A 13,855-nucleotide genomic window follows, 5' to 3' on the forward strand; every position below is an offset into this window, starting at 1 on the left:
TATGAATACATATTAAAACACTACATGTATATACATTTTAACTGAGTCGTTAAGTCATCGTTAGTCGTTACATGTAAATGTTGTTTTGAAACCTTTAGGTTAACGATCTTGTTAAATGTTGTTAACCCAATGTTTATAATATCAAAAGAGATTTTAAATTATTATACTATCATGATATTATGATGTACGAATATCTCTTAATATGATATATATACATTAAATGTCGTTACAACGATAATCGTTACATATATGTCTCGTTTCAAAATCATTAAGTTAGTAGTCTTGTTTTTACATATGTAGTTCATTGTTAATATACTTAATGATATGTTTACATATCATAATATCATGTTAACTATATATATAACCATATATATGTCATCATATAGTTTTTACAAGTTTTAACGTTCGTGAATCACCGGTCAACTTGGGTGGTCAATTGTCTATATGAAACCTATTTCAATTAATCAAGTCTTAACAAGTTTGATTGCTTAACATGTTGGAAACATTTAATCATGTAAATATCAATCTCAATTAATATATATAAACATGGAAAAGTTCGGGTCACTACAAACGTCTTACTTACATTGGGGCGAGTTTAATACATTCAGTTGTACAACTTATCATGATGTTTGATGAATGCTTAAATGCAGAGGAACTTTCAGTTATATGGGTTTTCATCATCACCATGTATTTGATGAAATGCCTAAATGAAAAAAAAAAGACCAAATCCTTATTATGCTTTATTGCTTTATGTGAATAGTTTATTCACAAGAGTTATAATTGAAAATAGACGGTTCTAAAACATTTATCTTGATTCAGGCACAATACTATTTTTGTTTAATCGTTGCCATTTAGAGATCCTTTTGGTGTATCTGCAAACTGAATTAATCATTGCCATTGTTGCGTCTTTGTATATTTGGTGCAAGAAATATGTGGTTGTTTTTGTGATCTTTGATGATTTGGTGTGATTGCACTCCAAGTGGTCTTATCTATGTATTTTGTCATGTTACTTATGCTTATGATGATGTAATCTTCTGATGTTAATTGAAAAAGCTAAGTTTTGTGACTATTTAAACTTTAATGACATTATTTGACGCACACCACGTGTAATCAGAAAAGATATAAAAGATATTTGGAGTATATGTATTATAGGGTTTATGAGTTTAGAGATGATTTCTTATTTTCTACGTGCAGACTTTGAGCAGATTGAATATCAGGTGATCATTCATAAGCAAACCTAGAGTTACATCAATGTGTGTTCGCTTACAGGTACATATTAAATATTTCCTTTGTTTCTTTATCAGTTGTATTTATATTCAGGGTTTTATGACAGTTTCTGATGCTCTTGAACCTACGTTTACTGGTTTAAAAAACAGAAGAAAAAGCAGGTTGGTAATGGGTTGTTAAGAATGTTACAAAGAATAATGGAGCCCTCTTAATAGTCCACATCTTCTCAGGCTCGTTAGCTGGTTGAATCAGCTAACACTAATCGATTTTTTTACTTGAATCATTATAAATTAAATTGAGATACAAAAAAAAAAAAAAAAAAAAAAAAAAACCAACCTTACTTCAAGGGCGGTTGTCTCATATTTGAACAATCTGATTCCATAACCTGCAAATAAGAGATATGAAGCAAATAAGAGTACAAAGAAAAAAAAAATAAAGATAAACTAAATAGATAGAAGTTGAAAGACGATATGCTATAAATGGAGAAGAAATGAATGAATGATTTAAAATGGGAGATAAGCCAATGGGGTTAAAGCTTCTTGAAGAAGCTTTTGTTTATCGATGTAAAGTCTGTACAAAAATTCCAATATTCAAAACAAACTACATTAAATGGGGTTAGTGATAATAAAAATATAATAAAACTAGAAAAAGGAGCCCGCGCGATGTCGCGGGACCTTTGGGTTGCGTATTCATAGTTAACGGAGCGTGTTATAGGTGTGTATATGTATTGAATATAGTCCGAGGTATTGAGCATTTTTTTAAGTGTCCGTTTCGCGTATAGTTTGTCCCGTTGTGTTCGTAAGATTTTTTTGAGTTGAACGGTGAGCTCGAAAAAATTTAACCCGCACCGAGCGAGAAGATAGGGCCCGCTAAAAATTCGGGTGAGATTAATTATTTTTATTTTAATAAAATTGTATATTTATACTTTTTACCCCTAAAAAAATGTGAATTTGAGGGGTCATTGTGTAAATTGAGGCAAAGATGAGGGGCCGAATGCAGTGTGTTAACACCTATTTCCTTATGAGGTAAGGCTTAGTATGTCAACAAGAGACTAGAAGTGATCTAGCTTTTAGGAGGGCGGAGTGTTGCCGATTGATTTTTACCCTCGGGAAATAATCCCTGCAGACCCGGTACACAAGTGCAGAAACTTGTGGGGTGGCTTAATCAATCTGTCGTCCGTAGAGCGTAAGTTGCTAGCCGGATGACTTCTAGTGAGAGAAAGTAGAGAGAGAAAGAGAAGTAAAGTCTCAGCTCTCAAAGTTGTCAGAATATCTGAACCTGTGTAAAATGACGACCCAAGGGGTCTATTTATAGTGTCAGATTTACCAGATTTATTTTGGGACACGTGTCAAATGATGATACGTTCTGTTACATGTGCTCCGAAATTTATGTTAAATGCGGCGCTCTCCGGCCAGGGCTTATGCGCTAGGCGGCCTTCAGGGCTTACGCATGACGGAGCAGCCTGTACAGCGGAGAACGCTGGACGGACAATCTCCACAAAACTGTTGTTTCCAGCCTTCCTGATGCTATTTTTATGCAACTATTATGCCTTTTATGTGTGTATACGATAAGATACACCATTAAGTCCCCCCAGTTTAAGGACTTAAGCATTTGAAAAATGATTAAGTTGTTAAACTTTTGATAACGCATGCCAAACCAGCCTGTTCATTGCCCACTTGCATCGGGGAAAACATTTTAGGCATTAAATGCAGACGAGTTTTACTGACGCTGTTATGATTAATTTTTTACGGCTAAGATCATCCACGCGCCTCCAGCTGTAAAAAGTGTTATCTTGCACCCTTCGTTTAAACTCACCCATACACGTGTCTCAATCATGACCATAAAAATTGCACCGATGAACCCTTATAAAAACCGTCATAACCCTGTTACCATCACTTTTTTACCTTTGCCAAGATCCAAAAAGCATATTTCTCCCAAATCTTCATCGCCTTCTTCAATCTTCAACTTTTTAAGGTTTACCGTCTTCCAAGGTCAGTACACTTCATCTTACTGCTATTTTCTTCTTGTTGATATATGTTACTGTATTATCATGGCTTCTTCACGGAGTACTGGCCAAGAACACGCCAAGCCTTCTTCATCAAATACTGTTGACATTCCAGAAGTTAGCACGATGGCTTCATCATTGACTAGTGAATATTTAGATGGATTAAAGATTGCCTTTCGCCATCTCAATCAATACAACCCTGTTCTTCCCACCATCGGACAAACTGCTGACAACCCTCCTGAGGGGAAAATTACTTTATACGCTTTACAAATTACCCACGGCAACCTCCGTGTTCCCCTTACTAACTTTCTTCTTCGCCTTCTTAGATATTACGGGGCCTGTCTTAGTCAGATACATCCCCATGGTCTTCAAAAAATCATCCTTTTTGAAATGTACTGCAATGCTATTAATATAAAGCCTCGCATTAATGTTTTTATCTCTTTGTTTAGAATCCGCACGATTAGCGATTGCTGGCTTACTATTGATAGTAAGAAAAATAATCATTTTGTTGGTCTAAATAGAGTTTCAAACTTGAAGGACTAGAAAAGTCCATTTTTCTTTGTTGATGAAACTGTTATTCCGGAAGAATACTCCATTGTCCGGGAGTGGGGTGCTATTGATGCTGGCATAGGAAAGGGTGTTAAAATTTCTCCCGCAGAACAGCGGATAGTAAATAGCTTGAAAGGACTCCGTATTTCACCCAGATCATACGAAAGGTATGAGGGAATCCTTGTGCTGTGCAAAGTGAGCCAAGAATGGCCAAGCAATTCTGTGCTAGTACTTCGTGAGAAAAAACAGGGTAGGATGTGATATGATCATCCTATTATATATATAGATTTTTGTCCACTGTTTGTCATGTGTACTTATATTGCTATTAATGTGTAATCTTTGCAGGCAACTCCGTGATGCAGGTCCGCTCTGCTCTTTTATCCCCTGATCTTGATGATGATGTGGAAGTCACTGCTCGTGACAAAACTGTTGAAGAGCTTGAGGCGGAGAGAGTTGCAGCTGAAGCTAAAGCTGCTGCTGATGCTGAAAAGGGGAAAGAAATTGCTGTGAGCAGCTCAGACAGCGAATGCGGGTCTGATCATACAGACACTGAGCGGACAACGGATGACACCACCACCGCCGATCAGCAAACATCGGCATCAATTGACATCACGGGTGAAACCAACCCTACTCCTCCTCCAACCCAAAAGACAAGAAAGAAGAGCATAGGCTCTAAAAGGGTGAAGAGTACTGAGGAGGGCAAAAAGCAAAAACGTAGGAGAAGTATGTCCATTCTGCTCTCTTTTGAAAATGCACATGTTTTTGCTTATAACTGTTATGTTTGTTCATAATACTAATTTGTTTTTGTTAGTAATTTTAGCAGAGTCGGATGATAGCCAAGGGAAGGCTACGGAGGGCGGTGACCGGAGGCCGGAGAGGAATCTTGAAAGTGAAGGAGAGAAGGGCCTGAAAATGCCTGATCCAAACTTTGCTCCCTTCGATGAATCTGAATTTCATGAAAATAGGCCTGAAGGCAACTCTGCTTATGATTATCCTCTTCCTAATATCACTAATCCTGCTGTCACCTCCTCCAATGTTCAAGAGCCAACTCTTCCTGCTCATGTGAGGGCTTTGCAAGCCATCATTGCAAACCCCGCCAATAAAGATAAAGAATTTGCAACTCTTATTCAGGTATGAACGATAAGACCATCTGCATATATATGCTTGTATTTTATTGATGTGAGCTGTTTGAAATAACTCATAAAATTTTATTGATGTACAGGGTTGTGTTATCCCTGAGCTGAAACCCCAATTCTCTGCTCTCCGTTCTCATCAACTCAGGGAATCAACTATGGCAGCTCATGTACTGCTAACCAACCACCTGGATTCTGTGCTGCAACTGTAGGAACATCAAGAGTCTATTCTTGCTTTTGCTCGTAAAGACATAGCTGAAAGTGCAAATGCTCGTAAAAGAGCTGCTGATGCTGAGCGTGCCTTAAATGATGCGCAGAAAATAATAAAGGCTAAAGAAGTTGAGTTAAAAAGTGCTCAAGATGTTGCTGCTGTTCTGCAAGGGGAAAAGGATGTTGAGCAGATAAAAGTGGGTGAGCTGGAGAAACAGCTGAGTGCAGAGAGAGAGAAGTCTGCTGAGCTACTCCGGAGGGCGGAGAAAGGCGAGGGAAATTTTGCTGAGCTTAAGAAAGGTGTGCCAGGTCTGATAGCTAAGGTGCTTGGATCCATTCTTGTAGGGAATCCCTACAATGATTATGTTGATGCTGCCTGCGCCCATGCTATTGCTGATGTGACCGGCAATCTGTTCAAACGCCTTGCTCCCAACCAAACTCCTTCTGCTGCCATTACCAAACGTATGCCTCCTAGTACTCAAGAAAAAGTTGATGAGGCCAAGAACAAATTGATAAATCTGAAGATAAATGTTTATGATGAAGTATGCAGCAAAGAAGACTCTTCTGCTCAAGATGTGCTTGGCGTGCAGTTTAATTGATCTTTGTAAAAATTTCAAACAATGTTTTGTAATAAATTTCTTACTGACTTTAACATTATATATATATACTGACTTTATTGTGATGACTATGTGTGCTTATATGCTTGTTGCAAATATTTTTATGCTTAACGCTTTAAAACCAATCAATTATGCACATGAGCATAAAATTTCTATACACAATTGTACAGTGTATAATTTGAGCAAATCATTTTGAAAAGTGCATAAGGTAACTTATATGTTGATGCCTTGCAGTATCAAGAATACGATGTCTGATTACGCCTTCCGTCATAAAATTAATGAGGAAGAATTATGAAGTGTTTTAGAAGAATGACTATAAATCAATAAACTCTCCGTCTTACGCCTTCCATCATAAAGTATATGAGGAAGAATTGCTAATTATTTTGCCTTCATACATAAAATATATAACTTCGTTCTGTGAAGTAATTTTTTATAATGTTTGTCATGACAAGTATCTGAGTTTTGTATCATGCCTCGGTTCGTCTAGTAAAACTTAAACGTTTTCTAGCCGATCCCTTGTGCCTTTACTGGCCGGCACAAAAGCTTCCGCCATCGGAGGTATTTAAAAATACGATCCTTCTGTGGGCAGGTTATAAATGTAATGTTTTACATTTGTCACGAGCAGCACTTTGTTTAAGAAAAATATAAAATTATTGTTCAGTACTGTGCAGTACATAAACGATTGATGACGACTTTTAGGTGGATCAAGCCTAATTAGTACGTCATGAATGTTTAATGTATGCAATTGCTAATGTATGCACTGCAAAATAACCACAATGGTTCACAGTAAGTTTGATAAACGCTGCTTCATCATATAATTCGAAATGTGTTCTTCAAATGCCAAACAGGCATGAGTACAACGATTGTAAAAGAATGCTTTTATTGAAATGCTAAATGAAACTGCTCTTTATTGAAAAGATAAACACTGTTCTTGATAACTTGTTGACAAATTGCTTCTTCATATGCCGAGCGCCCAGCGCTGTCCGGCCTTCACACTTGCTTACGGAATGAAAAACTCCTGAACTTCTTCCTCGCTGAATAACCTATCACGCCTTCTCTGATTCATTCTGCCTTCTGGCCCATTTGCAAACGTTGATCTTTCCCTTGTTGGCTGCACATACTGTGAATGTATGGCTGCGACTCCATTTGGAGTGGGGAATCTGACCTCTGCATGGGCCGTCGATGTTATTGCTCCAAACTTAGCCAAAGCTGTTCTTCTAAAAAGGACATTAAAACGAGAATTGCCATCTATGATTGTGAAATCAATTGTTTCCGTTCTCAACAATGGGAATGTGCCCATAACAACTTCCAAACGAATCTGCCCCATGGCATTTATCGGTGCTCCTGTTAGTCCAGAAACTTTCAACCTCGTTTGCCTAGCTCTGCTCTGCACATGCCTTGGAAAAGTTCTCAAACAATGCCAGTAGATGATGTTAGCTTCACTTCCTGTATCTGTGTAGATATAATTGACAAACTTATTTGCTATCTCTGCTGAAATGATCACTGGTTGGACGGACAACGCCCAATTCTGAATTGGCTGAAAGATAATTGGGGCATATCTCCAGCTGTTCAAATTGCTGTTTGATGATTCACCTTCTTCATAATGACCATCGTTAATCCAAACCATCCTGATTACAACTTCTGGAGTTGTCTCACGCTCTGTGATCCGTTCTCCGTACTGCGATTGGTTCCGATTATCTCTTCCGCCATGCTGCTCTCTTCTGTTCTCTCCACGGCGTCCTCTGCTACCATCATTCCTTTGCCACGCAAATTTCCTGCGAGGATCATTCCTCCTGTACTGTTTGCCAGGCAACAAATGATTCAATTCTCCTGCCTTGATTTTCGCTATAATTTCTCTCATCAAAGATTTGCAATTGTCCGTATCATGGCCCCAAGCCTCATGGAAATCACACCACAACTCACTCTTTGGACCCTCCCTTTCTTCCATAGGTGCTGGAGCATTGAAAGTGGTCCGAATTGGTTCAGTGAAAAGGATCTCTTTCGGCATTTTAGTAAGCGCCATTATCAACGAGTGCCTTTCTATTGGCCTTCTGTTGTGATGGAAATCATTAGGGTGATTGTTTCCTCTCCATCCTCCATTTGAATTATCATTCCTTCTCTGATTTCTGTCAAAATACCGTCCTCCGTTGTGCGGCTTGCTACTGCCGCCAGTTTCAAACTTGTTTAACCCACGCTCACCAGCTCGAACATGCCTCTGTGCTACCTCCAATGCTTGATGCAATGTTTTTGGCAAGTCATACCGTAACGCATGAACAAGTGCACTAAACCGTCGCTGGTCCAGACAAAAAATGAAGCCAGATACAAGCTGTGATTCTGGACAATCAGGGATCTTCTGTGCTTCAAGTGTATAACGTTTCATAAAATTGCTCAAAGATTCATTATGATGCATTGTGATCTCGTGTGCATCAAGATGAGTCAGAGTACAGCTCCGAAGATTTTGGTATTGCATCACAAATTTTGCTCTCAAATCGAGAAAACTGGTAATACTCCTTGGCGGCAAACTAGCAAACCATTCGCGTGCCATTTTCTGCAGTACCATAGGAAACATATGACACGCAGTTTCATCTTCCCAATGCTGCAACCTCATAACGCCTTCAAACACTGTCAAAAAGTCCTCCGGATCCGTTGTGCCATCATAAACTCCAATTGTTGGTATAGCAAGATTTCTGGGCAATGGATAATTTGCAATTCGATCAATGAAACACTGCGTAGATTCTGCCATGGCTGGTGGCTTGTTCTCCAGTAATGAGGGCAAAGAAATTGTCCACAGCCACAGCGTGGACGGCGGGCTGCGCTAAGCGTTGCTTGTATTTTGCCGGAGCTGTCTGCTTAAGAATGTCATTTAAAAGCAACACTGCCTGCTTCTCTGACATGAACTCATCTTTGTCAATTTCATCATCAGAGTCATTATTATCACAGCTCAAGTCGTTATCATCCCCAGAGTCATCAATAAGACTGCCCAGCTTGTCAAGTAGCCTGGATAACTTGTACTTTGATATAGATTGCCTTTTCATTATCTGTTTGTCTTTGCCATCCGCCATCCGCCGAAAAGGTATAAATGACGGACATTGCCGTGGTTGCATCAATGGTCGTCGCTCTGGATTAGTAACAAAATTTGGAAGTCTTTCTGCACTTTTAGCTGTCGCTTCTTCGATTACTGGCCTTTTCTCCGAATTAGTTGCCAAATGTTTAAGCCTCTCTGTAGTTTCAGCAACTGTTTCTTCAATCGTACCATCTAATGGTGAAATAGGTACATCTTCAACAGTGACCATGTCGTCAGTTGATGGATGATTGACTGCTTCAAGTACAAATGGAGCTTCAGCTGCTTTCGTTCCTTTTTCGTTTCGTGTGTTCTTTGCATTAGTGGATGGCGCCATTGTTAACACCTATTTCCTTATGAGGTAAGGCTTAGTATGTCAACAAGAGACTAGAAGTGATCTAGCTTTTAGGAAGGCGGAGTGTTGCCGATTGATTTTTACCCTCGGGAAATAATCCCTGCAGACCCGGTACACAAGTGTAGAAACTTGTGGGGTGGCTTAATCAATCTGTCGTCCGTAGAGCGTAAGGGTGCTAGCCGGATGACTTCTAGTGAGAGAAAGTAGAGAGAGAAAGAGAAATGAAGTCTCAGCTCTCAAAGTTGTCAGAATATCTGAACCTGTGTAAAATGACGACCCAAGGGGTCTATTTATAGTGTCAGATCTACCAGATTTGTTTGGGGACACGTGTCAAATGATGATACGTTCTGTTACATGTGCTCCGAAATTTATGTTAAATGCGGCGCTCTCCGGCCAAGGCTTATGCGCTAGGCGGCCTTCAGGGCTTACGCATGACGGAGCAGCCTGTACAGCGGAGAACGCTGGACGGACAATCTCCACAAAACTGTTGTTTCCAGCCTTCCTGATGCTATTTTTATGCAACTATTATGCCTTTTATGTGTGTATACGATAGGATACACCATTACAGTGTGAACACAAACTCAAAACTACATCCCAAAACAATTGAAACTACCAAAAATTTGGTGGTGATTAGTATATTTGAGGGGTCATTGTGTAAATTGAGGCAAAGATGAGGGGTCGAATGCAGTGTGAACACAAACTCAAAACTACATCCCAAAACAATTGAAACTACCAAAAATTTGGTGGTGATTAGTATATAGTGGTAAGGTAATGGTAATGGTAATGGTAATATATATGACATAAGCATTACGGAGTATTAATGATTAAATTTAAAATTAAATACTTCTAAATATTACATCATCAATGGCATCTTACAATTGTGTTAAAAACACATATTCACCTTAAAACATGTCATTACATCACCCCAAACTCCCTTTTTAAAGATAAGAATAGATTATCTTTATACAACTCTTAAAATTGTCATTAACGTATCTTATCCGATTGAGTGCACTTTCTCTCGATTCCTCTTGTTGGTATTACATGAGTTCCGTCAATTTATTCTACATTTACATTTACATAACCACCATTAGAAATTCAATTTCAATCATAAGTATTGTTATTAGCAAAATTTTTAAATTAAATAAAGAACAATACTAAGCTTCAAGCCATTATAATAATAGCGGAACAATGAACTTTAATTAAGATACGATATATATTGTAGGTAAGGTTTACCAACCATTTCTTTGTTATAGTGTGGTATTTAAAACTTATTGTAACTGTATTTAATCGTAGTTGTAATAGACACAATAAAGCTTCAACTTATGACAGAGTCATAGATAAGTGAAATAATACTTTTAGTCATTAAAACTGAATGTAATTCTATTTATTATTAGTCGTAACAAAATTTTAATTATAGCGTGACCATGATTTCTGCTTCTGAATTTGTTCCTTGGTCTAATCTCTCTGTTTTTTGTGCATTTGGTGCCGTCTACCTACTGGATCATAATTTCTTCAGGGAGTAAGTTTGCATCATCTACTTATTTGTTCGCTACATATATCTTTAACACAATTAGCTTATCATATAAAGAAATGCTAACATCTTGTCTTTCAGCCTCTGTTTCACGATGGCATCAAAGAGTGGAGTTGTTGCAAGAAAAGGAGTCACGATTTCAGCTTATTTTGGAAATTCCAGGGTATTTACTATGCAGTTTTGTACTATGTTTTATATTGCGTTTCATATACAGATATATATACGTTTAGGTGAAGCCCAATAATGTCCTTAGAATTTCGTTAGTCATACATGGATTTTTTCTTCATTGGACATGAAAAAATGAATGTTTAGCTGGATATTTATATTACTGAATGGTTCCTGTTTTCCTTTATCCTGAAAGTTTGTAAAGTATGTAATTGCAATATCACATTATTTTGCAAATCTAGTCTAGACCGGATGCATATTTACTTGCAGTAGCAGATATCTTACGCTATGAACATGAGCTGTAATTGCAATATCACATTATTTTCTCGTTTTGTCATGTGTATGCAACCTACTTTGTTTTAGATGACCAACAAGGAAACATAGCTCCTGACTTCTGAATTTAATTTATCATTCTCAACTGCATTTGAAACATTTTTGGTTATGCTTTCATGGAATTGGTATATCTTACTATCAGATTGTATACACACATCGTTTAAAATGCCGCGTTATACATAGCTAGCGATATCCATTAATGACTCGATTGCTCCTTATTCGAGATGCAAGACTGGTAAACACACAACTGAAAAGCCACTCCTAGCAAAGGCTACTCCAGCCCCAAAGTCAGCAATTAAAACACCAAGTCCTGCAACCAGTGTGTCAGCTAAAGAAGCTTGCCCAAGGTGCCGTCAAGGATTCTTTTGTTCTGACCATGGTATTCATCTAGACTTGACTCAAGTTACCTATCTAGCTGGGTTTATTTTTGTAACATGAAATATATCTTGAAAAACAACCTCATTTAAAAATAATCTTAAATTTTTATAACTAAATATATGCATGTTGGTTGGTTTCTGATCCTGTTTTTACCCTTTTAGGTTCACAAGTGAAAGATAATTCAAAACCCTCGTATCAAGTTCATTCTACTTCAGAGGAAGGTAATTTAGAATTAAAGAAAAGCGTGAAAGCTCCTGCAAAGAAAATTATTGACATAAACCAGCCTCAAATCTGTAAGAACAAAGGATGTGGTCAAACTTTTAAAGAAATTGATAACCATGAGACTGCTTGTAATCACCACCCTGGTCCTGCTGTTTTCCATGACCGATTGAGAGGGGTGAGATATTTAGCCTTCTTGTATTCATTTCAACATCGACATTGTGTATATTGCATATATCTTTGTTTTTAATTACTGTATTAGTTATTTATTATTTATTTTTTCTTACTACATCTAAACTAGCATGTTTGTAACTATTGTTCAATTGGTTCAGTGGAAATGCTGTGACATTCACGTGAAGGGGTTTGATGAGTTCACCACCATTCCACCATGCACAAAGGGGTGCCACAATGCAGATGCAGCATCGTAACAAGCATAAGCTTGTAGTATTTCAGGTATTGAATTTGCAAACAAAACTGGCTGTCAAGATTTCATGAGAACTATACCATGCTTTAATATATATATATTTTTTTTGTTGTCTAAAACTCAGAATTTCTATCTACTTATCAATATTATCTTATTACCGTTAATATTGCAATGAGTTATGACATCCCAATGCATAAATCTGGCGGTTTTAACATTTGATTTTTATTGTTAGTTTGTTACCAATTGGGTTTGAAGGAGCATACGAGTGGGTTCAATTTTGTAACCTTATTTTTGTAAAAAGTATTTACACCATGAGAATAGTGTTCTTAACTTCTCTAATTTTTTCAACAAGATTGTTTCCACTATAATAATAATACTATGAATCACTTGTAATCAAATATTCTCTTTGGAACGTGACAATCAACATAAAGTTCAAAGAGTTGGTAAATTTGAAACCTAAAATTTGTCTATATATATATAAAAAGAGTATGCTGTTACATTACATCCGCGTGAAAACGTTTAAAATTATAGATTAGTAAATCAACATTCTATCATTAATAATTTAATAAATAATTACAAATTATTTGTTTAATCGGATGTTATTTGACTCTTTCTGACCATAGTCAATGGGATTTACATGCAACATCACTTATTAATTAGTGTAAAAGCAAACTTTAACTAACAAATGAAACATCGCTACTTGTTTGTTGTTATATTAGCAAGGAAAAGGTTAATTTACTATTCAACGATGAATAAATTATACTCTGTAAATAAATAATGATGATATTATGCAAAAAGGCATACAGAAGATGAAATTTAATGTACAAGTAAATTTTACGGAGTATGTATTTGTAACATGACTTCTAGGCTCCACCGGATGACGCGGCATTCTCGTTTAAACCGCAGATTTTTTTTTTTCAAATTTAGCTCGGTAGACCTTGTTCTTTATTTTAAATTAAAAGGTTAAGGTTAATAATTATCTATTAATTATTTTTATAGTCTTCTCTTTTTATTGCTCTAGTTTTCCTTTTTTCATTGTATAGCTATAGTTGTGTGTATGGCTTTATGCCCTCTATTGTATCTTTTTTTCCCGATTAATAATATATTTTTGTTGGCCTTTTAAAAAAAAAAAAATTATCTATTAATTTATTACTAGTTGTGGAGCCCTCGCTTCGCGCCGGGGGCTCCGTTTTGAATGCGAGTTTAAAAAAAGTCTTGATCTATTTTGTAAAAAAGAATTTTTTTCGACATCTAACATTGAAGGGTTGTTCCTTTTGTGAAAGTTGCTTTTTTTAGCGTTCGGTTTTTTTTTTTTTTTTAAAGTTGGTTGATCTATTTTGTAAAAAATAATGTTTTTCGACATCTTTTGGTAGCATTTAAAGGTTCTTCCTTTTATAAAAGTTGCCTCTTTTATCGTTGAGAAAGAAAAGAAAAAAAAGTTAGCTGATTTTTTTGTAAAAAAAAATTTTTTTTCGACATCTTTTGGTAACATTGAAGGGTTGGTTCTTTTACGAAAGTTGCTTCTTTTATCGTTGGAGACCAAAAAAAAAATATTGTAGCACAGTAGTGGCCCCTGTGGGTCCAACTGTTTGAGCGCAACGTACAAGTCAGTAAAGCGTGGTGAGTGTTATTATTCAGTTTTTTTTTT

The 13,855-nt window shown here is 36.8% G+C and overlaps 1 pseudogene; it reads left to right on the forward strand.

Annotated features, from left to right (window-relative positions):
• The first annotated feature begins 1,251 nt into the window (after positions 1–1,251).
• Positions 1,252–12,211, forward strand: LOC139897210 (cysteine and histidine-rich domain-containing protein RAR1-like; annotated as a pseudogene).
• The last annotated feature ends 1,644 nt before the right edge of the window (positions 12,212–13,855 follow it).

This window comes from Rutidosis leptorrhynchoides, chromosome 3 (assembly GCF_046630445.1).
Source record: "Rutidosis leptorrhynchoides isolate AG116_Rl617_1_P2 chromosome 3, CSIRO_AGI_Rlap_v1, whole genome shotgun sequence".
Taxonomy (NCBI): Eukaryota; Viridiplantae; Streptophyta; class Magnoliopsida; order Asterales; family Asteraceae; genus Rutidosis; species Rutidosis leptorrhynchoides.